Source organism: Sus scrofa, chromosome Y (genome assembly GCF_054392235.1).
Source record: "Sus scrofa isolate SSC_HxYL_T2T_F1_AM1 chromosome Y, Sscrofa_HxYL_maternal_Yorkshire_Landrace_v2.0, whole genome shotgun sequence".
In the NCBI taxonomy this organism is placed as follows: domain Eukaryota; kingdom Metazoa; phylum Chordata; class Mammalia; order Artiodactyla; family Suidae; genus Sus; species Sus scrofa.
In genome coordinates, this window is record NC_139402.1 from 7,504,357 (window position 1) to 7,526,252 (window position 21,896).

General features: G+C 50.0%; 1 protein-coding gene across 4 annotated transcripts in view; it reads left to right on the plus strand.

Moving 5' to 3' along the window:
- The window catches only part of STS (steroid sulfatase), a 209,823-nt gene that overhangs the window by 5,358 nt on the left and 182,569 nt on the right, over window positions 1-21,896 (plus strand). The window contains exon 1 of one of the 4 annotated variants that reach the window (XM_085008987.1): window positions 11,346-11,460. The exons of 2 other annotated variants lie outside the window; for them this stretch is intronic. The gene's annotated coding sequence lies outside the window, so the exon portion shown is untranslated. Of the gene's footprint in view, window positions 1-11,345; window positions 11,461-12,240; window positions 12,643-21,896 lie in introns of those variants that run through there. One more of the 4 variants, XM_085008993.1, reaches the window with a different exon arrangement.

Genomic DNA, 21,896 nt, shown 5'->3' on the forward strand with positions numbered 1-21,896 from the left:
ATACAGATGGTTATACATACACATAAAGCATATATGTGTCCATATATATATATATATATGTCCATCCACCCATAAGGTGTAGGTATATGCATGCGTATACATAGTGTCTATATGTATATCTTTCTATTGAATAAGATGAAACTAAACAGCATGCAGTCATAAAAACATAAGCAGGCAGGACCTCTTCAGTAAGTTCTGAGGGTAGTGATCTGTCAATTTCGGAGATTCATAATTGGTTTTGGACCTTGCAGATGGGAGACACTCACCAGGAGACTGTATTAGTCTCCTTAGGCTGCTCTAACAAAATAGACATTTACCGCTCACGGTTCTGGAGGCTGGAGGTCCCAGATCGCAGTGCTGGCGGATTTCAGTTCCTGAAGAAAGCCTGCTTCTTGGCTCTTGGACACCTGCCTGCTCTCTGTGTCCTCGCGTGGGGTGGGGAGGTGGGGGTGGAGGTCTGGTGTCTATTCTTATAGGGGCACCAATCCCATCATAGGGGGACTCCCCCTCCGACCTCCTCTAAACCTAATGACTTCCCTGGGAGTTGTAAGAAATGCATATTTGGTCCTTGTTGTTTCAGGCAGCGCCTAAAACCCTTGGAATTTCCTAAGTGGTGAAAGAGATTAAGACGCCTTTTGTTATGGTGATTTTTGCAATGCACTCCACTGTTGGGACGGGCTGCCAGGGGAACCAGAGGGTTAGAAGGTTCCAGTCTGCGCCCATCCTCCAGGAAAGGAGAAGGCTGGAGGTTGAATCCATCACCCGTGACCAATGATATAATCCATATGCCCCTGGAATGAAGCCTCCATAAAACCCCCAAAACACAAGGTATGGAGCTGCTGGGTTGGTGAACAGGTGGAGGTGCTGAGAAGCTAATGTTCTGGAAAGGGCGTGGAAGCTTCGAGGCCTTGCCCTCTGCATCTCTTCCCTCTGGCTGCCTTGGAGTCATATCCTTTCTATAATCAACCTGTAAACAGTAAGTAGGCTGTTTTCCCGAGCTCTCTGAGCCACTCTAGCCAATTAATCAAACCCAAGGAAGGGATTGGAGGAAGCTCCAGTCTAAAACTGGTGGGTCAGGAGCACAGGCGACGCCCAGGATTTTTGATTGATGTCTGAAGGTGGTGGGGTGGTGGGTGGCGGGCAGTCTGGTGGGATGGAAGCCCTCACCCTGTGGGGTCTCACACGCTCTCAGGGCAGATAGGTCAGAGTTGACTGGAACTGCAGGACACCCAGCTGGAGTCAGAGAATTGCTTCTTGGTGTAGGAGAACTCAGAAACGTAATCCCCAAGACCCCACCTCCAAATGCCATCTCCCTGGGGTTAGGCTTCAACCCGTGTATTTTAGGAGGATGCAAACATTCAGGGCATCCTAGAATGCTATCTTTTCTTTCTCCATTCGGTTCTTTAAAAAATTGATAACCCACGCCCTTGACGTAACATCTGCCCTACACAGAGAGACTGGGTCACCCTGGTATGTCCACAGCTTTACCAGTTTTGCACTAAAAGCCTTGCATCCTGGGGAGCTTTCCCCCACAGGCTCAGGGGAACCCTTTGCCAGTCTTGCTCAGCTGCCACCTGTCCTAAGGTGCAGTTAGAATATGATGGAGCCCACAGTCTCAGTAAGGAAGAGAAAGGGTAACAGGCATGGATCCACTGCCCCTGGCATTTAAAGCAGGGGCACTGTGGGGTCAGGGACAGTGATGGAAGCAGATGGCCTTGTAAATAGCCCTCTAGATGTGCCCTTCAGGACTGGAAAGGTAGGTTATCCTGCAGAGTTCTGGGGTCATGGTCTCTGAGAACTGATGTTCCCTCTCAGACAGGGTGTCCCATGTGGGCTTTAGGGCGGAACAGCAGGCTGGTCTAGGAGCCTTTGCAGGTGACACCCCCCGACGGGACTTAGCAGATAGGAATGGACGGGAAGAAAGTAGAACTGAATTGAAGCTTTAGAACCTACAGAACCCCTCAGGGTTTTCCCCTCGGCCCTGGTTATATTTGGGGCAGGAGGGTTGTTAAGGGTTGAAGTGTGTCCTCCACCATTCAATGTCAAAGTCCTAGGCAGTTTCCAGGACCTCAGAACAGGGCTGTATTTGGAGACGGGGTCTTTAAAGAGGGGACAGAGGTACAATGAGGTCACTAGGGTGGGTCCTGAGGCCACAGGACTGGGGTCCTTAGAAGAAGAGGAGATCGGGACACAGACAGACACACACAGGAAGAACCACGTGAGGGCACGGGGAGGAGACAGACGGCTGTCCGTATGCCCAGGAGAGAGGCCTCAGGGAATTCCGTGGTGGCTCCGTGGGTTGAAGATCCCGTGTTGTCACTGCTATGGCTCAGGTCACTACCGTGGCACAGGTTTGATCCCTGGCCCCAGAATTTCTGCACGCCATGAATGCAGCCAAATTTTTTTTTTTTAATTTCTTGTAATTAAAAAAAGAAAGGAGAGAGGCTTCAGGAGACCCCACCGTGCAGACACCTGGATCTTGGATGTCCCACCTCCCTCGCTGGGAGGGAGTAAGTTTCTGTTGCTTAAGCCATTAGCCTAAGGTCCTTTGTTATGGCAGCGCTGGCAAACTAACAGTCACTCTGTGTAGGGAGAGTGCTGTGTGTTGTGGGATGTTTAGCAGCGCCCCCCACCCCCACCCCCGCCGTCTCCCCCAACTAGAGGCAAGTACCACCTCCTGTCTCTACATCTATCTGTGTCTGCCTTTCTCTGTCATCTATCTTTATTTCTATCCCTATCATCTTTATCATTTTTATTATCTATCTATATGTCTGTCTGCCTACATGTACACACATGCACATGGAATTCTGTGTATAGATGTCACTCCAATAGCCAAGTGAAAGAGGAAAGCAGGGGAAATACTCAGAGCTTCTGTCCTGTATATGCAGTCACTTTTCCAGTGTCCCTTGACGCCCAAGAATTCACAACCCCACTAGAAGCGCTTGGATTCAAGAAGGATTAAAACACACACACACACACACACACACACACACACACACACACACACACACACGCGTTCCCATTGTGGCTCAGCGGTAACACAGTGAGACTAAGATCCATGAGGACGTGGGTTTAATCCCTGGCCTCGCTCAGTGGCTTAAGGATCCCGTGTTGTGGTGAGCTGCTGTGTTGGTCGCAGATGAGGTTCGGATCCCGCGCTGCTGTGGCTGTGGCATAGGATGGTAGCTGGAGCTCCCATTCGACCCCAAGCCTGGGAACTTCCATATGCTGTGGGTGCGGCCCTAAAAAGCAAAAGATATAATATTTAAATAAATATAAAATATTTATATTTTATATTTATAAAATATAAAAATATAAATAAGTAAACAAATAAAAGAACATACTCCCTGTAGAGTTAAACCCTTTCACCGGTTCATTTCTACATCTTCCTGGCAAAAGCAGGCTCCTTGCTGCTTAGACTGTGTGCCCTTCCGTGCTTGTAAAACACAGCTACGTGTCCTGCTAATTAACCCTTTCGTCCGAGATCCCAGATGCGTAAGAGCACAGGAACTTGCCGAGGTCACTCAGCTCCTCGGAGAAGGGTCTTTGTCTCTGGTTGTGGCTCTGCTGAGGTCACGTGCTATGACCTGCGTCTGCCCTGTCCTTCCCTTCATGTCCTTGAGGTACAGGCCCCACCCAGCATCCATCTACAAGGTGTGGGTCCAGCCTAGTGTCCTTGGATGGTGGTAGGTGGGGCAGGGGACAGGTGCCCTCTGGGGCCGACCGCAGGCAGATGCCTGTAGGTTGTACTCTGCTAAAGTCATTGGGGGGGCGGGGGGGCTTGCAAACCTTGACTCTCACGCCAGCCCAGGGAGACAGGCTTTTATATCTTCTGTGTTGCATTCAGGGTCAGGATGGATCCGAGAGTGGAGATCTTCTCTGATGATGCTGGGAAACAGAAAGCTCTGGCTCCCCTAGGCAGCTGGAGTGGGAGAGGGGCCCCCCCCAGGTTGTGGTTCCCTCCTGCCACCTGTTTCCCCCCACACAGCCCAGGCCAGGGAGCTCTGGAAGGGGGGCCTGATGCAGATGGCTGCACTTGCAGCCCCGGGTCGGTTTGCAGGCGGCTTGTCCCTATTTGCATCCCCTTTACCCTGGAGGACCTGGCTTCAGGGGAGGACCCGTTTACTCCTCGCGGGGGGGTTGACAGGGGACCAGCAGCATCAGACCACCTGGGCCCTTGCCCCACTCTGTCCTCCTGCATTGAATCAGCATCTGCATTTCACCCAGGTCCTGGCCACGGGGTCTGGGCCACGGACCCCCTGCTGGGGTGTGAAAGGTGCTGGCTTGTGATGTGTGGGCACAGGAGAACCTCTACGTATGATGATTCTTAGGTAAAATGTAGGAACTAAGCCTTACTAGCACTTACTGGCTCTGTGGACCCTGGCAAGTGATCTCTCTGGGGGTCGGTCCTGTGTCATGGGAGGTGCTCCCCGCGTCTTTGAGGTGAAGAGTGTGGCAGACATCTGTGCCCGTGATTGTCTTATTTGATTTCAGCAAGATGCAGTTACACATTAGCATGAAGTGCATTTAGAACTTTGATGTATATTTTTTTATTAAGGTATGGTTGATGTGTAATATATAAGTACCGCTTTTATTATCTCACTTTTCATTTTTTCATTTTTATTTTTTTGCTTTTTAGGGTTGCACCTGCAGCACATGGACATTCCCAGGCTAGGGGATGAATCAGAGCTGCAGCAGCCAGCCTACACCACAGCCACAGCACCCCTAGATGCGATCCGGGTCTGTGGCCCACACCACAGCTCATGGCAACGCCAGATCCTTAACCCACTGAGTGAGGCCAGAGTTCAAACCTGCGTCTCATGGATACTACACGGATTCCTAACCACTGAGCCACAATGGGAGCCACACTCCCCATTATCTCACTTTTTAAACCAACCTTCAAGAAATGGACAGAGGGCCTCAAGAAAGTCCTACAAAAGCCTTAAAATGCAGGTTTGGGTTCATGATGAGACTCGGGCGTGAGCTGTATAACGTGCACAGCTGAGGAAGAACAGGATTGGTGATGCCAATAAGTTGGCACCTCAGGACACAGCACTGTGTAAGGTTGCGTGTAGGTACAGTGGCGAAACACTCAAGACATGGGGGGAGTTGAGGGGCCTGGTGGAACACTAGTGCGTTCAGAATTCCCACTCGGGCCCTTTGCGCAACCGCGTGTGTCCCTGGATGCCCGAGGGAGGGGCTCAAAGCGCATGCGCCCTTCCCCCCCCCGCCCCACCCCCAGCCTGCTAGGACTGGTCATTGCATAATGAATTCTCCTGCCCCCCCCCACCCCACTCCTTCCCTGCCTCCCTCTCTTCTTCCCCTCCTGATTTCTGCTCTGGCTAAGTCCTCTGGCATAGATCCTCTTGTCCAGGACCTGTCAGGGGTGGTGGGACCCACAGAGAATGTGCCTTGGGTTGTCGGCGTCTACGTGCCTTTCTTCTCTTTCCGGGACTTGCGCAGGAGGGCTGCGCCGTGCTGCGCACAGCATCTCGGTCCCGGGGCCGCATCTCAGTCCCGGGGGCGGGGGGGGGGGGGGGGGGGCGGAGTCTATGCGCAGCCTCACCCCGCGCAGGTGATCCTTCACGTGACTCCGCCCACTGGCTCAAGGGAAAGGCGTGGAGGCACGTGGCTTCTTATCTGCACGTGGGGTCTCAGAAACATCTGCTCAAGGCAGGAATGGAGACACCCTTCCCGCCCCCCACAGAGGATAGGGAGTTAGTTCATGCTGCAAAGTGGCTTTTTGTTTCCCCACAACGGGGCTGATGGCCACTAGCTTTCAAAGCACTGCAGCTGGAGCAGGCTCACCTCTTTTGGTTTTTTGGGGGTTTTGTTTTTTGTTTTTGTCTTTTTGTCTTTTCTAGGGCCGCACCTGCAGCATGTGGAGGTTCCCAGGCTAGGGGTCTAATCGGAGCTGTAGCCACTGGCCTACCACAGAGCCACAGCAATGCCAGATCCCAGCCGCGTCTGTGACTTACAGCACAGCTCACTGCAATGCCGGATCATGAATCCACTGAGCGAGGTCAGGGATGGAACCCGTAACCTCATGGTTCCTAGTCAGATTCGTTAACCACTGAGCCATGATGGGAGCTCCGGCTCATCTTTTGAAAGGATGGCTTAGTTCATTCTCCCCATGAGAGATGCAGTCGGTGTAATTATCCTTGTTATATCAATGGGGAGCTGGAGCTCCAGAGAGGCAAAGTCTGTTGTCCCAGGTCACACAGCAGAGGAGGCACAGGGAGGGTTGCATCTTGCTTCCTGCAAAGGACCTACAGGTGGAACTGTCTGTTTTTATATTCTTCTCCTGTTTTGTTTTGTTTTTTGTTTTTTTTTTGTCTCTTTTTGTCTTTTTGTCTGTTGTTGTTGTTGATGTTGTTGTTGCTGTTGTTGCTATTTCTTGGGCCGCTCCCGCGGCATATGGAGGTTCCCAGGCTAGGGGTCGAATCGGAGCTGTAGTCACCGGCCTACGCCAGAGCCACAGCAACGCGGGATCCGAGCCGCGTCTGCAACCTACACCACAGCTCACAGCAACGCCGGATCGTTAACCCACTGAGCAAGGGCAGGGACCGAACCTGCAACCTCATGGTTCCTAGTCGGATTCGTTAACCACTGCGCCACGACGGGAACTCCTGTTTTGTTTTGTTTTATTTTGTTTTGCTTTGCTTTTTAGGGCCACACCTGCAGCATATGGAGGTTCCCAGGCTAGGGGTCAAATCAGAGCTGTAGCTGTCAGCCTACGCCACAGCCACAGCAACGCCAGATCCGAGCCACATCTGGGATCTACCCCACTGCTCATGGCAATGCTGGATCCTTCACCCAACTGAGCAAGGCCAGGGATCGAACCCGCAACCTCATGGTTCCTAGTCGGAGTCCTTTTCACTGTGCCACGATGGGAACTCCCAGTCTCTATATATCCCTATCTGTCTCTATGTATCTGTATCTATCTATCTATTGTGGAAATCACCAGCAAAAAACTGTAAGAGAAAAGGACAAAGAAAGATCTAAAACATAAACTAGAGGAAACATTTTTATTGGATCTTTTTCCTAAGCCATGAGAATGTAAACCGAGAATAGCATTGTCCAACAGTGACCTTATTTATTTGAGCAGCTCTTCAGCCAGCCAGGCCGGAGAGGCAGGTTTTCAGCTGTTCACCTCCTCCCTCACTCTTGTGTGGCCTGACCAAACACACCACGGTGAACCAAACGGTTTGGAGGAGCCGAAATCCGGCTGCTGGCTGCCGCCTCTCCCTCCCCAAGATGCCACAAGCCTGGACAAAGCAGTGCCCCGAACACCATCCTTCCAAAATCCACAGGCAACCTGTCTGCCTGAAACCTTTTGTACCAGAGGTCAAGGATGCTTTTCTCATTTCTTTTTTAAACCTAGCATTTCCCAAACACACCACGCACACGCTTTAACAGGAAAGCAATATCTGCTCATATCCCATTACGTCGGAGCTGTGCCCCCACACACCCTCCCACCCCCAACATGCTTTTGGAAACACCAAGCTTGGGGTAGGCTTGGGGTCCACTGGGGCCCTTCAGCTCTCTATCCGCCAGCTGTCCTGAAGCAATCATTCAGTATGAACTCAGAATGTGAGCAAGGCATTGTGATACCCAGCACGTTACAGTAAGAGGAAACTGACATCGTAAATGGTACAGCAAAGGGAAACTGAAGAACCTCAAAGCATGAAGGTTTTAGGGATCATGAGAGGAAGAGCTGTGTGTATGTGTATTATTTGTAGACATGCACATACGGTTTATGTTATGTATGCAAAAAATCGAACTGCGATGTGATTTTTAAAAACTTGAAATGTCTTTACATAAAATTTAAATATGCTTAACTTACAAAGACCGAAGACATACATTCTTGGCTGTGACGTGCAGTGGCTTGATGTGGGCTCTCAATTCCCAGCCCAGGGATTGAACTGTGGCTGTGGTGGTGAAAGCACCAAATCCTAACCACTGTCCCACCATGGAACTCCTAGACATGCATTCTTTTTTTTTTTTTTTTTGTCTTTTTGCCTTTTCTGGGGCCACTCCTGCAGCATATGGAGGTTCCCGGGCTAGGGGTCGAATCAGGGCTGTAGCCACCAGCCTACACCAGAGCCACAGCAATGTGGGATCCAAGCCATGTCTGCAGCCTACACCACAGCTCACAGCAATGCCAGATCCTTAACCCACTGAGCGAAGCCAGGGATCGAACCTGCAACCTCATGGTTCCTAGTCGGATTCATTCACCACTGAGCCATGACGGGAACTCCTAGACATACATTCTTATATGTTACATATTATATACAAATAATACACATGTGTGGGTTTAAGAAACTTAAGAGGATGGTCATTGCCTAAAATATAAACATATGTAATTTACCTAAGTACATACATCATATGTTATCAGTAAGTAGTGGCTTGTATGGCTTTAGGAAACTAATGATGTAAGTCCTCTCTGTATAAAAGCTCAGTGTAGGAGTTCCCCTTGTGGCACTGTGGAAATGAATCTGACTAGTAACCATGAGGTTGCAGGTTCGATCCTTGGCCTCGCCCAGTGGGTTCAGGATCTGGCGTTGCTGTGAGCTGTGGTGTAGGTCCCAGAAACAGCTTAGATCCAGATCCTCCATATGCTGTGAGTGCTGCCCTAAAAAGCAAAAAAAAAAAAAGGTTTGCTATATATATACGTATATACATTTATATATAAAATGGCACAGGCTTCAGAGCTGTATGATAGGTTAAGTGGACTAGATGGATTAAACAGGCACAGCCAATGTATTTCTGGCCACATTGCAGTCGAGCAGTCTGTTGGTTGCCGTAATATGAATGTCTAAAGAATAACATTTAAAAGGCATATATTTCAGCCCCATTTCCTAGGGCCATTTGCTCTGAAAGAACTTCAGGGGCGATTATTTCCCTTGCCTCCCTCCTCCTGGAGTAACCAGAATGCCATTTAAAGGAAGGTAATTTACTAGGACTCAATTTGGGGTTTAATAATAAAGCCATAACTTCAAGCCCCCAAAAGCAGTATATCAACGACAAGGCCGTGATTAGCTGGCTCATGAGGAACAGGCAATGCATGATAATTAAAATAAAAACCACAAGTAAGCAAAAATAAGCCCACCCTGAAACGACGCGGAATTTTATATCTCGCCCCCGTGATCAGCCGCCATCCAGGTTACGTGTGACAAACAGATTCTGGGGGTCGGGGGAGGGAGCCTGCATCCTTTTCACCCTTTGCTGCCCAAGAATCTTGCTTTTAATCTCCCCAGAGGGTCTCAAGCCTAGAGGTATGAGAGTGCTTACGGTAGTTTAGCATTTCTGGGCTTTATTTTTAATTTTTAAAAGTTGTATTGAAGTAGAGGTGATTATGACAATGCCGTGTGAATTTCTGCGGCACAGCAAAGAAATTCAGTTAAACACACACATGTGTTTTTCTTATTTCTTTTATTTATTTATTTATTTTTTGCTTTTTGGGGCCGCACCCCTGGCATAGAGAAGTCCCCAGGCTAGGGGCTGAATCAGAGCTGCAGCTGCCGGCCTGTGCCACAGCCACAGCAATGCAGGATCCGAGCTGCGTCTGCGACCTACACCGCAGCTCATGGCAATGCCAGATCTTTAACCCACTGAGCCCGGCCAGGGATAGAGCCTGGTTCTCAGGGATACTAGTTGGCTTCGTTTCCGCGGTGCCGCAACAGGAACTCCCTGTATATATTCTTTTTCATTTTCTTTCCCCTGATGGTTTATCACAGAGTATTGAGCATAGCTCCCCGGCTGTGCAGTAGGATCCTGTGGTTTATGCATCCTGTAGATGCTCCTTAGCCTTTGGGGGCTTCACAAGGTGGCAGGGGCTTGCTGGAAAATAGCACAGACCATCCTGTGTGTAGGCAGAACTGACCTCATACATCCAGAAAGATCCTGCACTGCTCAAGCTAAGACAATACGAAGGTGATTGTCAATTATAATGGGGGGGGTTGCACAGTGAGTCCTGGGGCTCCAGGCCCCCTGCAGCTGAAGCGAGGAACCTCTTAGATGCGTGCTGGTGCTCTGGTCCCAGGGGCCTGATTTGCATGGAGATGCTGGTTCCCCTCATTAAGGCCGTCTTGGAAAAGGAGTCTTTGCTCTCTCGTCTTGGACGGACTCCACCATGCCTGCATCCTTGGGGAACCCCAGACTTCTCCGGCAGCCCTCTCTCCAGCAGGGTCTTCCTCCCCAGAGTGAGAAGGCGGGCCGGGTTTTAGGTGGTCGGCGTGGTGAGAGGGAGGTCAGACAGCACCCGGGCTCCACCTGCAGCAGTTTCACCTCCACGCTTTCTTTAAAGCCCCTGCTTTTCCCGGCCGTGAAGCATGGCATTTTAATGTACTTCCATCCAGGGCGGGCTTTTCACTTTTGCCTTCGAAAACAGGTGGAAAAGGAGTCCATGTTTACGTTCTGGGCGCTGCGCCCTGGTCCATTATCTGCTCTGCATGTCCTTCCCTGGAACGCATCCCAGAGGGAGCCAGTGCCCTGGGCTGGTTATCTGCTTCTCTGAGGTCACAGGGCTGGCCCGGGGGCCTGACTCCAAATCCTTTTCGCCTTACAAAGATAAATTCTTCTGGGGAACCTGTGTGCTAGCAGAGTATTAACTCGAAGGTGTTGGCTGAGGTTCAAACAGATAAAAGTCCTAGAGGAACCTCCAGCGCAGGCAGGGGGTGGGCTCGGTGGTCTGGCAGGTAAGAAGGAGAGCGGGGGGCTCCCGAAGAGGCTTCTCAGCCTTGGTGTCCTGCCCGTCCCCGTGGAGTGGGGGTGGGGCATCCTTCTCACTGCATCTCATGAGGACTCTTCAACAAGACCCCCTGGAGAGGCTGGGATCTGATCTTGTGTCTCTCGGGGCGTGAGGGGCTGACACCTGCCTGCGTGAGCAAAGCAGGGGCTGCACTGGTCTAGGGCGGGCTTCCAGAGGCTCTCAGAGTGGCAGGACCAGCTGACCTCAGGGACCGTTGGGAACCAGCAGGGAGGGGCCTGACAGCCATGTGGACCTCTGCTCCCGGGGGAGGAGAGGTGGCTCCAGCAGAGAAGGCGTTGTCCACAGGGAGGACTCCAACGGGACTGGCCCCCGTGGACTTGTAGGAATGCCCTTCAGAGTGGAGGTCCAGTGGCCCGAAGCCATATCTGGACAGGACCAGCCATTGGGGACCTCTTTGCCCTTTGGCTGGATTTTTGCCTGCACTTTCCTGGCCAGGACCGACCACGGAGCAGATTTAGGCTGGGTGAGGGATAATGAGCTCAACTCTTTCCTCCTGCTCCGCCTCCCGGGACCACCAAAGCCACGCCCCAACTGAAGTTGCCTTTGCCTGGAATTAAACGTGCAAAGCCTCAGAACTGCACTGGACACCCCCTTGTGAGCTTGAAAGCCTTCAGTGACCAGACGCATCACGGGCCATGCCGGAATTTTGATCACAGCGATGGAATTTAGAACCATCTCTGCAAGGAGTAAGTTTTAGAGAGCCCCCCCCCCCCCGCCCCGAGGCCAAAGGTCGCCGTTGCATGAGTCGTGCTTTTTCAGGTTAGATTGTTTTCTTCAGGTTTCACCTTACTATCAGTCTGGGTTTTTGCCATTACAAGTGGGAGATGTGACAACACCAGCTCCATTCTGTCTTCCTTATGGGAGTGCCGGCCAAGAGCCAGAGGCACACAAAATAATTAAGAATAAGCCATGTTTTATTTATAGACATGGGATCATGAAAACAAAGACGGAGGATTAGAATTTTTTTTTTTTTTTTTTTTTTACCGAATGCAGATGACGTAATGATGGGAGAGGACACCCCAGCAGAGAAATGCTGGAAACGATGTTTTCTGGGGTCCAGATGTCCCCCAGCTGTGTCAGCAGACCCCAACATGCAGACTCACTTCCTCGGTCCAGAAAGGCTGTGTGCTGTCCGCCCACGAGGCTCGAGGTGGCCTGGCGGATTCCTTGGCCCGGGTATTGGCAGGGAATACATTCCTCGGGGCTATGTGTCCAGCACAGGGGTGCCAGCTGAGGGCCGGGCTGCATGCAATGCAGGGCCTCTGGGCCGCAGGTCAGGCACCGAACCCTGGCTGGGCCCCGCCCTCCCCTGAGCCCCCCGTTGTCTCCTGCATGGGCCCCCACGTGGCGTCATGCAGCCTCTCTTCCACCAGCACGTGTGCCCTGCCCACGTGAAGTTTGCTGACTCAGGTGCACACGTGAAACGTTGTGGGTACAACCTGGATGGTTGCCCCGCCCCCACCCCCACCTCTGGGTGCCTTTCCTACCGGGAAATAAAGGTCCCTGGCAAGGATTCCCAAGGGGGTGGACGTGTCACGCCCCCAGCGTGACTACTCAGTTCAGGAAGCCCAGCTCCCCTCTGATTGATAGATGAGGCACTTGGGTGTGAGGAGAAACGCAGGCACTTCGTTAAATAACTTTTTCATGAGAGATTTGCCAGTGATTGGGTGATGACTTTACGGCCGGAGATGTCGGTAGGTCGCTATAACTTCCTCAGGCTGTGCAAGGGCGAGTCAAAGCCGGGAGCTCTGGGCTGCTATGCTGTCCCGTTTGGTCCTTGGAAAGGGTGCTGAGTGAGGTCACTGGAGGTCAAGGCACCTGGTCTGAGCCTCCCACAGAAGAGCTGTCTGACAGCCCCATAAGGACCGGTGAGTGGCCTTAATTTTTTTTTGTTTCTCAGCTGCTAAGCTCTTGAGGCGAATGACGGCAGAAAACAGCTACTGGGAATAGTTGCCTTTAGAGGCACAGCTTCAAAGGACCTTGACAGGCTCCTCTTCTGTTCCTTTTCTGGAATAAAGAGCGTGCAGGGTAGGAGTTCATTAAAGAAGGGGAAGTGTCCGCTCTGGGAGATAGAGTTTTCAACTCGCTGGTGTGGGACGAAGGAAAGGTCAAACGATTTTTATCTGGAGAGTTACCTTTGGGGGGAAAAAAAAATCTGTAAGGCCACCTGCAGCAGTGTTATCTGATATGTAATCATTTGTTTGTTTGCTCGAAACCGAGGAGGTTTATAGGGAAAAAGAAAGTAACGACCAAATGGTCTGTCTTTCTGGATGAAGGGGTCCTTTGAAAACACAAGATTGGTTAAAAAAAGAAAAAAAAAAAAGATGAATGGAGATGTTGAGTCCAGAAATCCGAGGAGAAGTGAGGAAAGAGGTGTGTTTTGTGCTGTAGCTTGACTTGGAAGAGAAAATGGGTTCGTTTAGCCTTATGAAAATGTTGCAACCCCGGATTCTCTTCTTAAATTTTCCTTCCCATGACAGTTTAGGATAGGATATGGAAAATAGCTCTCTGTGCTGTGTAGTAGGTCCTTGTTGTTGGTCGATTGTAGCTGTAAAGATGTGCACCTCCTAATCCCAAACTCCCAATCCTTCCTCCCCCCACCCCTTTGGCAACTCCAAGTCTGTCCTCTACATTTGCGAGTCTGTTTGTTTCATAGATTCGTCCACTGGTGTCCTATTTTACATTCCACAAGGAAGTGATATCATATGGTATTTGTCTTTCCTTGGCTCACTTCACTTAGTATGAGAATCTCTCGTTCTGTTCATGTTGCTGTAAATGGCATTATGTCATTCTTTTTTATGGCTGAATAGTATTCCATTGTGTATATACACCACATCTTCTTAATCCATTCATCTGTCGATGGGCATTTAGGTGGTTTCCATGTCTTGGCTTTTGTGAATAGTGCTGCAAAGAACATAGGGGTGCATGCTTCTTTTTCAAGGAAAGTTTTGTGTGGATAGATGTCCAGGAGTGGGATTGCTGGATCCTATGGTAGTTCTCTATTTAGTTTTCTGAGGAACCTCCATACTGGTTTCCATAGTGGTTGTACCAATTTACATTCCCACCAACAGTGTAGGAGGGTTCCTTTTTCTCTACACCCTCTCCAGCATTTGTTATTTGTAGACTTTTTAATGATGGCCATTCACACTAGTGTGAGGTACAACTGTTTCTGAGTTAGATTAAGATGTATTTGTCATCAAATGTATTCTGTGAAAGATGGGTGTCGTTCTAAGCTTCCTATCCATTGCTTTTCCAACACATACATTTGAGAAGGAATTAATAGCTGTTCCACTTTTTTAAAACCTTTTTTTTTAATTCCACATTTTTCCTTTTCAATATACAAATTCAAAGTCAGTCTCACGAGCCACTTGAATGTGTGTCCTGAAAAATGAAAAAGAACCAGATCTCCTGCCTAGCTGAGAGGTCCACCACTGAATGTGTCCTTGGCATCGGCCGGGGCACCGTTCCTAGTGGGTACACTGGCTGTGTTTTCAGACGCGGTTTATAACACTAGAGTTTGGCTCTGCAGACCCTCTTTATAAAGGAGCCGGATTAAACAGGGAACGATCCTGTGGTTTAGAAATCAGCCTCTCTGTTCTGCAAATGTATTTCAGTTGCAGAAAACAAGCATCTGGGGTGTTTCCTTTGCAATGCCTACCACGCATGAGCTACCTATTGCACACCCACCAAAGGTGATTTTTCTTTTCCCCAGAGATACATGCTGAGAACTGCAGGGAAGCCCTGTCAGCCTAACCGTCCGTGTTTATCTTATGAGAGAATGAGCAGCATGAATTCAGATGCCCCCCTCTTGCGCGTTCCTCGCTGACTCAGCAGGTTAAGGATCCAGTGTTGTCACTACTGTGGCACAGGTTCGAATCCTAGCCCAGGAACTTCCGCATGCCGTGGGTGCGGCCAAAAAAAAAAAAAAAAAAAAAAAAAAAAAAAAAAAGATGCCCGGTTCTTGCTAACTTTATGGCTTATCTAGGTATTAGCGTTTTTCAGGTCCAGGTCACCCCTCTCCGTGGAGCTAACCCTTGCCGGTTGCGTTAGAGGGGGGATTAAAAACATTTCTGATCCAAGGTGATGTCTCTGCAAAGGGCAAAGTTATTTTACAGAAAGGGTGCTCTATTTTGTGGTTATGTGCCGTGGGCACTAAACACAGTGATACCCGACCCCGTGTTGCTGGGCCTGGTCCTATAGGGACTTGCCTCTTTCCTAATGGAGCCGCTGCCCCATCTTCATGTACAGTGAGCTTAGCGCCTAACAACTGATGCTATCGGGACTCAGAAATGTAAAAGGCTCCAGTGCATGAAAAAAAAAAAAAAAGGTAGAGACTTCCTCTCTTTGTCTTTAACATGTAAACCATAAAAATCAGGCATCCCTGAAAAGGCTGATAGAACAGGCATGACAAGGTTGTGGGTAAAAACTCTAAACCATGTTCTCCAGAGCAGCGGCCACCTGCCTTGTGCTGTTTGCCCCATCCTCTGATTTAACTCCCCACCCTGTTTGCGCATTAATCCCGTAAAACTCACGGAGTCAAGGAGTCCCGGAGCTCCTCCCTCATGGCCCCAGGATCCAGGTAGTAGAAGAGGTAGCAAGGACGAGGCAGAGGTGCTGTCTCACCTCCAGGGTTGTCCAAGACGGAAACTGGGTAAACAGTGCGGGTGCCAGCGTCGGTGGTGTTGAAATGCTTATCCTGAGCAGGAAGTTCAGGCCGTGGCGCAGTTCTGGGCTCAGCTTGGGCAACTGGCTTGACTTTCAGCCCTGATGGAAAGCCCACCGGTGAGATCCACTGGGTCCAGGGTCCAGCGTTCCTTTTAGGGGTTCTAGGACGGGGGGATGTCTTGTCCTCAGATAGATGGGGAGCAGGGTGGGGTCTCTCTGACAGTTAATTTGTCTCTCCCAGGGTTTCTCAGCTGCAGTTGTGGAAGGTCTGTTGCTGTAGGGACAGCCCCAGGCATTGGAAGATATTTAGGGTCTACCCACTAGATGCTCTGATCAACCCCCCTGCCAATTACGACAACCAAAAAGGTCTCCAGTGGTTGTCCAGGGTGCCTGCAGCTCTGGATGACAACTGAGGACCTAGAAGCAGCATTTATAATGCACAAGGCACTGTTTACCATAGTCAAACATGGAAACAACCCACGTGTCCATCAGCAGACAGTCGGATGCCGTTCCCTGGTGGCCTCGCAGTTAGGGATCCAGCGTTGTTGTCACTGCTGTGGCTGGAGTCACTGCTAGGACGTGGGTTCAGTGCCTAACTTCTGCATGCTGCAGGCACAGCCAGAATAAGAGAAAAGATCAACAGAATAAAAACAAAGAACAAGAAACTAATTATGGGATTAAGAAGATGTGTTTTATGCATGTATGTGTATATATGTACATTTCCTTAATTTTACACGCACACACACACACATATACATACATACCAAACACACACACACATAATAGAATATTACCCAACTATAAAATGAATGAACCTGGAGTTCCCATCGTGGTGCAGTGGTTAGCAAATCCGACTAGGAACTATGAGGTTGCGGGTTTGGTCCCTGCCCTTGTTCAGTGGGTTAAGGATCTGGCATTGCCGTGAGCTGTGGTGTAGGTTGCAGACGCGGCTCGGATCCCGCGTTGCTGTGGCTCTGGCGTAGGCCGGGGGCTACAGCTCTGATTGGACCCCTAGCCTGGGAACTTCCATATGCCGCGGGAGCGGCCCAAAGAAATAGCAAAAAGACAAAAATAAAATAAAATAAAATGAAATAAAATAAAATGAATGAACCATAAAAAGAATGACATACTGCCATTTGCCGAAATGTGGATTGACCTAGAGATTATTATGCTTCGTGAAATAAGTCAGAGAAAGACTATCTGATCTCCCTTGTAGGTAGACTAAGAAATAATGCAAACGGATGTATATATAAAACAGAAATAGTCTCACAGACGTAGAAAATAAACCAGTCATTACCAAAGGGAGGGCGAAGCAGGGAGGGATAAGTTAGGGGTATAAGCTGAACATACACACACTACTCTGTATAAAATAGATAAGCAGCAAGAATTTACAGTATAGGAGTTTCCATCGTGGCTCAGAGGAAACAAATCTGACTAGTATCCATGAGGATGCAGGTTCAATCCCTGGCCTCGCTCAGTGGGTTAAGGATCTGGTGCTGCTGTGAGCTGTGGCATAGGTCACAGACATGGCTTGGATCTGGTGTGGCTGTGGCTGTGGCTGTGGCCAGCAGCTGCAGCTCCAGTTGGACCTCTCACCTGGGAACCTCCATGTGCTGTGGGTGCAGCCCTAAAAAGACCAAAAAAAAAAAAAAAGAGTGTACTGTCTAGCACAGGGAAGTATAGGTATAGCCATTATCTTGTAAGAACCTATTTCAGAATATAATCTGCAAAAGTACTGAATCACTGTACCGTACACCTGAAATGAACAGTTTTGTGATCAACTATACTAAAGTAAAATTTAAAAAATAGTAGACGTTCCTTGGTGGCCTAGTGGTTAAGGATCTGGCATTGTCACTGCTATGGCTTGGGTCTCTGCTGAGGTGTGGATTTGATCCCTGGCCCAGGAACTTCTGCATGATGTGGGCACGGCCAAAATAGTAATAATAACAACAAATAAAATGCACCAGGCTGAGCTCTGAGGTAGAGCAGGCTTCCTCAGCCTTGGCATAACTGACGTTTGGGGCCCTATCTTTCTATGATGTGGGGCCATCCTGGGCACCGCAGGCTGTTCAGAACCTCCCACTTAGATGCACCTCCGTCCACAGCTATCTGCAGACATGGCCAATGGCCTCCTAGGGAGCCAGCGCACCCCCTATTTAGACTCGCTGAGCTGGAGACAGGAGGTGGCCCTTGGAGGTGAGACAGAGGCAGAAGAGAGCCTGTCTCAGCTCTTCCCCCGGGTTTCCTGGCAGCTCCTCTCGTCTGCCGGAGGTACCCCGGCTTGTCCGACCTGAGTCGCTGGGCCTGTCTTTCCTGGGTCCCTCCTTGGCACTGCTGTCCATATGAGGAAACTCTGGGGTTACAAGAGTTCAGGGGACTTGGCCAAGATCCGACTCTGCAGCAGAGGCGGGCTTGGCCAACACCTGACTTCTCCAAATACTTCTCTCCAATTACAGATCCATAGCCCTTTGTCCGTAGCCAGAAAGAAAGAAAAAGCTTTGGAAGCCCAGTTTCTGGTTCTTTGGCAGTGACACTAGTTCTGAACCAAGGAATGTAAAACTGATTTAGAAATGAGTGTGTCTTTGTTTGACAGGATACAAGTGTTGTGTTTCACTGCAGAATCATTAATATGCTTCATTGGAGGTGGCTGTCCCAAACTTTGCCCAGGAATCCCCACTTCAGTCCTGCTGCCTCTGGTGACTCTGCCTCAGGACATGCACATTATGCGATATGACCCAGAATGCCCACAAAGGCAAATGACTTTCGACACCCTCTTAGATGAGTCATCCGTGGGATGGGTGACAAGGTGGCGGGACAGAAAAACCCTTGGCTCCAACACTCTGTGTAGAAAACAGACTTATGTTTCCCACCTGTCAATCAGGACTCAGCCCTGGTACAGCACTGGCCTCGCCCAGGGCTTGGCCAGTCTTGTGACTTTGTCTTCCGGGGGACCCTGGCACTGTCTGGACACAAGGTGGGTTGCCTCCACTGCTTAAAAACCTCATTCCTTTTCTGCACTCTCCAAGCTTTGCCATAATGCGGGAATACTCAGAAGCCTAAATGCAGCCAGAAACATTGGGCAAAATGGCTGTACCAGTGATGAGCAGTTATTGACACCTGCTCCCCAGCCCCTTCACCTAAAAGGCAAAAGAACCCCTTCCTCAAATCGATGTGGGGTCATGAGGGCCCAGCTTGCGATTCTGTGGCCTGGGAATAACAAACCAAAAAGGCATGTCTTGACTTTGGAAAGATCAGCTATGTGATTCAAAAACCAAAAAAATAAAAAAAGACCCAAAAGGCCAGGGAGTCCCCATTGGGCCTCACTGGTTTACAAACCTGACTAGTATCCTTAAGGATGTGGGGTCCATCCCTGGCCTCGCTCAGTGGGTTAAGGATAAAGTGTTGCCTTGAGCTGTGGTGTAGGTTGCAGGTTCCGCTCAAATTTGACCCTTAACCTGGGAACTTCCATATGCCACAGGTGGGGGCCTGTAAAACACACACACACACACACACACACACACACACACACACACACACACAAAACAAGTCCATTTGTGGTTAGTTGAGAAGAGGGGAAAATAGGTGTTTGGTGAGTAAATGCTGGGTGAGGATTTCCCAGCCTGAGCACGGTTGACATGTGGGCTGTCCAATTTTTTGTTGTGGGATGGGTCTTGTGCATGGTAGGATGTTTAGTCGCATCCTCAGGGACCGTGCAGGAGATGCCAGTAGCCCCCACCCCGTATGACAACCAGAATGACTCCAGCCATTGCCAATGCCTCTGGGGGGTGGGCGTTGGGGAGGGACTGCAAAGTCACCCCCTCGTTGACGTCCACTGGTCTAGAAGAAGCATTTAAGAATTAGTAAGACAGAGGAGTTCCCTGGTGGCTCAGTGGGTTAAAGATCTGGTGTCCATCACTGCTGTAGCTTGGGTCACAGCTGTGGCATGAGTTCGATCCCTGGCCCGGGAACATCTGCATGCTGAGGGTGTGGCCAAAAACAGACATACCAAAAGAGTTCTCGTAAGACAGATCGTGGACTTAGAGTGGGATTCTTTGGCATGAGTGATATCTGGGGCTGGACCATTCTTTGGTGAATGATCAGGGACTGTCTAGTGCATTGTGGGATATTCTTTTGCATCCCTGGCCTCTACCTCCTGGATGCCAGGAGCACCGCCCACAAACTGTGACAGCCAAACTTGTCTCCAGACAGTGCCCAGGGTCCCCCGGAAGACAAAGTAGCAGGACTGGCCAAGCCCTGGGCAAGGCCAGTACTGTACCAGGGCTGAGTCCTGATTGACAGGTGGGAAACATAAATCTGTTTTCTACAGAGAGTGTTGGAGCCAAGGGTTTTTCTGCCCCACTACCCTGTCACCCATCCCACGGATGACTCATCTAAGAGGGTGTCGAAAGTCATTTGCCTTTGTGGACATTCTGGGTCATATCGCATAATGTGCATGTCCTGAGGCAGAATCACCAGAGGCAGTAGGAGTGAAGTGGATGAAGTGGGGATTCCAGGAACTTGTAGCCGCGTGCGAGTCTGGATGACAGATCTGCCCATCAGGGAGGCTGTAGTCACAGGTGTGTACAGTTGGCAGGTGCACACTCAAAGACTTTCTGGTTGGAGGGCACAGACATCTCACGTCCCTTCACTCCAACCCAGGAAGGGAGTTTTCCGTTTCATAGATGGGAGCGCCACCGAATCAAAGCAAGAGTAGCAGGCACCAGGACTGCTTGCCTTAAAAACAAGTTGCAGATTATCGGTGAGACATTCCTGTTCTGGTGCAGCAGAAATGAATCCGACTAATATCCACAAGGAGGCATGTTCGATTCCTGGCCTCACTCAGGGGGTTAAGGATCCGGCATTGCTGTGAGCTGTGGTGTAGGTCGCAGGTACGGCTCAGATCTGGTGTTGCTGTGGCTGTGGTGCAGACCGGCACCGATTCAGCTCCTAGCCTGGGAACTGCCATATGCCACAAGTTTGGCCCTAAAAAAAGCACACACGAAGAAAATCTGTGATTGACACGATCAGGTGCTTCTGTCCCTGGCTGCTGATGGGGGCTACCACTGTGTTGGAGCATTATTGGTTTTGCATTCTGGCTAAATTATTACTACTTTATGTCCCTTTGAGAGTGGGTGCTGTGGGAGTTATCCACAGCTACATGGCAAATTACTATAAATTTAGCGGCTTAGAACGACACCCGTTGATTGTTTCAGAGTCTGTGGGTCAAGGGTCTATGCATGGCTGAGCTCCCTCATCTGGTGAGGGTCTTTCCAAGGCATGTGTGCTCACCTGAACCTTGGGATCCCCTTACAAGCTGATTCAAGATGTTGGGAAACTCTGGTTCTTGTGGTTGTAGGCTGGGGGCCCTCAGTGTCGAGGGACCACCCCTCCATATGAGCATATCACACACTGTGCCTGTTCCATCAAGCCCAGCAGGCGAGCAGATCTTCTGCTTGGAGTCTGTTTCTGAGGGCTCACCTGATTAGGCCAGGCCCACCCACACCAATCTGTCAGTCACTCAAAGTCAATTGATTAAGGACCTCAGTCACACCACTTCGCTTTTTCCACGTCCTGCTGGTTAGAAGCACATCTCAGTGCCACCCCACCCCCGGCCTCCGGGCCACACAAATACGTACTGGAGAGAATCGTATAAAGTGTAGGTACCAGGAGATCAGGACTGCGGAACTAATCTTAGAATCCTGCCTATGATGCATGCCTTTTTATTTTTGTGGGAGGACTTGGGACCCTAAATAAGATTCAGAAAAATTATGCCAAGAATCTGCTGGCCTAGTTACAGACAGACTTTTGGAGAAACTGATAGAAAAGCTAAAATGGGAGTTCCTGTTGTGGCTCAGCGGTAATGAACCCAACTAATAACCATGAGGACACGAGTTCGATCCCTGGCCTCACTCGGTGGGTTAAGGAGCCAGTGTTGCCATGAGCTGTGGTGTCATCGGCTGTGATCCTGCCTTGCTGTGGCTGTGGCGTAGGCCGGCAGCTGCAGCTCCAATTTGCCCTAGCCTGGGAAATTCCATATGCTGCAGGTGCAGCCCTAAAAAGACAAAACGAAACCAGAAAAAAACCTAAAGTGGCCAATCTGAATGCTCATTAGCTTGTGTTAGCATCACTTATTTACATTGGATGATGATAAAGGAAAGAGAAATGCAGTAAATAATTGAACAGCTCATGGCAGGAGGCGGCAATCTCCTCTTACTCATCACAGCACTATCTTCACCTCCCTCGGAAATGGTGTTTTGGGACTGGCATGCCCTCTGAAGGTGTGAGGAGACCTGCAAGCACCCTTGCCTCTCAGCAGGTGGACTCAATGAGGTCTCTCTGGCCACCCCTGTCTCCCTTCTTCCAGGGAACCCCGAGACATCCTTCCTCTATGAGCCAGCCACAGGGTCAGCCCTGCCCCTTCCCTCTGTCCAGCCAGGCCTCACACAAGACGTGTTCT